Raw genomic sequence first — 4,827 nt, 5'->3', positions numbered from 1 at the left:
CCCCTCCCCCACCAACCCCCTCCTCCGAGCTGACGTCATTTGTGAAGGGCCCCTGTTGTACTCAGGCGACAATATTACCAGTCTACTCTAGCTAGCTCTTGATGTCTTTGCTCCTGTGACCTGAAGTAGTAAGCATAATACATCAGCACATGACACACTGACACATGAGAAATGACACATGACACACTGGCACATGAGACATGACACACTGACACATGACACACTGACACATGACACACTGACACATGACACACTGGCACTGACCGGTCAAAGTGCCAAGGAGAAAAAAAAATGTAATCATGTAACAGTCACTCATTAATTAATCATGGTTAAAACAGAAAGCAAGCAGGCAGGCAGGCAGGCAGATAGGTAGAACATGGAGGCATAATAAAACATTTTCGAGACAGTCTAGTATATGTAGAGGTATCTCTTTCCCATTCACACAAGTAGTAGCCTAGGTCTAATATTGGCTGAAACACCCCACACACAGACAAAAAAATATTCAGTCACAAGGAAAATATAGTCGAACCTGCTCAAGCGAGCACCTGTCCAGAACAACGACCACCTGTTCAAAAACACCACTTTCCACCTGGCATTTTTCAAAAATATTATTATGACACAGTCCAAAAGAAATGGAGAACTGGTACAGGTTTAAGTTAACGCCTGCCCCTATCAACATTATTAGGTTATTCAAGAGTTTAACATCCATCTCCGAAAGGACTGAGCCAAACGGTAACTTTGTGTTAAGTGTCTCTGCCCAGGACACAACGTGGCACCTAGAGGTCCACCTGTCTAAGACAAGCTCTTTTCTCCTCAACAAACGGGTGGTCCTTTTAGACAGGTTCGACTGTACATCGCTTCTGCTACTGCATACACAATACCAAGGATTTCTATTTGCCGATATTATTAGGTAGTTTACATTGTTACTGAAGCCCTCATTTTCATAAGCATGCATCATGTGGCTTAGTATTGATGTAACATGACAGCGGAAAATATTGGCTAAATTGTACACACTTTATACATCATGTCGTGAACTCTTAAATAGCACCAGCCACACACGCACAGGTCAAAATCAAACTTATTTTTGCTCATACAATGCCACATGATTCTTGCTGTAAGGCTGAAGCAGTCATATACAGAAGACAGGCTACAGTAGAAAACAAAATCACCATCATAGTCCAAAGTAGAAAAACCCACCCTCACACTTAAGTGAATTTTGCTACTTGACGGCAATACTTTTTTCCCCTTGACTTAAATAGCATACTGCTGAGCGCTCAATAAGTATCTTACAGGCGAGAAAAAAAAGCATTTCACAAAGTGCTAGTCCTGTTTCTAAAACGGGATATGTAGTAAAAAGTAGTAAGAGTCTAAGACCTTTTTTAACAGAAAGTCTCATTCTTATGAAAAAATAATCAAGTTTCAACAGGCATTCAAAAAACACTTGCTGTGATCATTTATTAACATGCAACCATCCTTCCATCTCGTCATTTGATCCAAATCTTCTCGAACATTGACTGTCAATCAAGTGGGTCAAATATGTATCATACATCATATGACATGAATTGTTTGCAGAAAAATTGAACAAACAAATAAAAAACAAAAAAACCCCAAAAACAAAACACTTTTTCTCTTGTCATCATCGTGAGACATCCGTCATCCACTTCTCTCGTATTGTAACAAAATAAATTATTACATTAATTACAAAACAAATTAAATATGACTGTATGTTTACTAGCACACACACGTACACTCACTCACACACACACACACACTCACACACACTGTACAAGTAAAGATCTCGGCTGTCAAGTAGGGTGAACCATGTACAATATAACTACGCAGTGATTACACAGAGACAGCGCATTTTGAGTGGACACCAGCACACACAGACAAATGACACACACACAGACAAACAATACACACTCACACTGTTGCACAATTAGCAAGTATTTTCCCAGCATTCTACCGCCAGCCTCTCTATACTGCCAACTTTACATGGTCATCCCAAGGTGGCCAGTAGATTGAGGTCTGAAGTGCTCAAGTACGTATGGATTACTGACTATGTGAAAAAGCATAAAAATTTTAAGAATTTCATCTGAAATGCCTCTCTATCCATCCTTTCTTTCACTCCATCATTTAACCTACAATACCTATGTCCTATACAAAAATAGTTAAAATTTATCTATAGTGAGGGACTTTTCTACCTTGAAAGAACTTCACAAAGTCTGAAGAAACATCACATCACAAGACCCACTCTTGTTTTGCACTAATTACGTGATGGTAGAATATTATGGTTTAGAACGTACATGACAGACGACTAAAAGCTAAGTTTACACAGCTGACTGGACATCACAAGACATGACGTCATAAGAAATGGCGTCATAAGACATGACGTCACAAGAAATGGCGTCATAAGACATGACTGAGAAATGGTGACACGAGAAATGACATCACAAGACATGACGTCATGAGAAATGACATCACAAGACATGACGTCATGAGAAATGACGTCATGAGAAATGGTGACACAAGACATGACGAACACTCACACACAGTGCTAGATACCACCGGTCCCAGGATATGGCAGAATATTGCTTCATATATGCACAGACACAGCAGACAACACTACACTTTTAGGCCTGTCAAAAGCCCTAATAAAAAATCCGAGATCCCTGCTAAAAATCCGAACTCTGTGACATATTTTTTGCCCTGCACAATTAAATTTACATGAAATAATTTTTTTTTCTTTGGCGAGAGAACATGAAACATGTCAGAAGTCTATTAAGGATTTTTAACTTTTCCTGCGTCCTGTCCCTCTGGGCTAGTTGGAATTCAAGAAAAGAGTGCTTTGATCAAAGGAACAGAAAGCATTTGTCTATGTCTATCATTGGGACCACAAGATTTGTTCAGTTCAGTTTTTGGTCTAGAGAGGTTGCGAAAAAAAAAAAAGAGAAAAAAAAATAAATCAGGATTTCATTTTCTTGAGGTTTAAAGATTTACCATGTTCAATTTAAGGAGACTTCGATGTAGAAGAATCTACATACTATTAAAAATTCATTTGAAATATCGTAAAAAACTGAAGTGAGTTTTTCCTTCCTCGTTATTAGCAAAGCAGACGGCACCATCTCCTACAACTTTTATTTGAGAAATTGGGTTTTTTTTTACTACCTACTAACACGAACCATCAAAACAGTTAAAAAAGCCTATAAAAATCTAGTTTTAAATGTTATATACAACCTGCAAAGCTGAATCCAAATTGTATTTTTAAAAGTCACAGTCATTGGGTAGGGATCTGTACAGGCGTACATGTTTGTTACATTTCTAAAAAATTCCTTATTATGCTCTACAGTATGACATACAGGCATACATGGTCGCTTTTAAGCACAAGGAGGCTATCCCGAAAAGTGCTGTTTTGAGAAAATCGAAGGTAAAGTTTTGGAGCCTTGTTCAGTTGTTTTTTTAAAGACAAGGAGAGTTTTCTCTACAACCAAACAAATATACACACCAATGACATCAAACTTCTCCTATGGATAGGACAATGCCCACTTTTGGAGCAAGTCAAGATTTCTGGAAACCCCCGCAAATCTATGTCAGCCCGCTTGTCTGTAAAAGCGCCCACGTGTAATGTAAAAACATAACACATGATGATTATGGCAATAACCCCTACAAAAATGTACACACTGGTTCCGACATTCCTCTGGTGAAAAAATGCACAAGCTTTTAAAATAAAGAAAGCAAAAAGACCAATATTATGGTGTGTCGGATTGCCCTGCTGCAAAACAAGTTTTTAAAAAAGACAAACAAATATATGTTTCACACTAGACAAAAATTTCCCCAGTCAACAATACTCGTAAGTGGCAAAGTTGTTAAAAGTTCCCTATTAGATATTGAAATCGCTTTAAAAATATTCTGATTTTTTTTATTAATACAAATCAGAAAATAGTAAAAAATAACTCGACTTTTTCTAACACGTTCTTTGTGTGTGAGTGTGAGAAGAACAGGCCGGTTCAAGACTTGAATAAAAAAGAAGTTACGATTTTTCTTTACCACACTGTTGTGATCTTCGAAACATCACTAACATACTCTCCTTGTTTTTACCCACACGAATCGTGTGGTTAAAAAAAAGAACCACACGAATCGTGTGGTTAAAAAAAAGGTTGAAATAATGAAACTGCGTCGGTTTAACTTTAACGCCCCTATCAATACTATTAGGTTATTAAAGAGGCAGGATTTCCGAGTTTAACGTCCATCTCCGAAAGAACCATGCCAAATGAGAAACTCGTGTGAAGTGTCTTTCCCAAGGACACAACGTCGGACCGAGCTGAAGCCCAAACCCCCAAAAAAATAAGGGGAATTATGCTAAGAATAACACTCTGAGTGTACAGACATAACAAGCGGCCATGATCCTCACAGTAAGTGTTCCCTCTCATTTCTGCTCAAATACATGTAAATGCCTCTCCTCACTCTAACTCTAAGTGTTTAAAAAAAGTATCTTGTAAAGTGTCCACACTAATCTATAAAATGTAAACTTAGTCCCTATAATATTGCGTTTGACAGAGCAGTCCGCTGAAATCTGAGAGACACTGGGTTTTCTTTGATTTGGAGAGGTGGTTCAAATAGAAGAACAAAAAAGAAAGGAGGATTTTTTGCCGCATCGTGGAAAAAATATTGCTCTTCTCAGGATACAAAACAAAATTTGTGAACCATACCCTGCTCAATTGTAAACTTAGTGTCTTTTCGTATGGGTCAACAATGAAAAAAGATGAAGATTATTGCAACGTTGAGTCCTGGATCAAACCTTTCAAATAATTGGAGTCATTTGACAAG

Source organism: Aplysia californica, unplaced genomic scaffold, assembly GCF_000002075.1.
Source record: "Aplysia californica isolate F4 #8 unplaced genomic scaffold, AplCal3.0 scaffold00947, whole genome shotgun sequence".
In the NCBI taxonomy this organism is placed as follows: domain Eukaryota; kingdom Metazoa; phylum Mollusca; class Gastropoda; order Aplysiida; family Aplysiidae; genus Aplysia; species Aplysia californica.
This window is presented reverse-complemented; position numbering follows the sequence as displayed.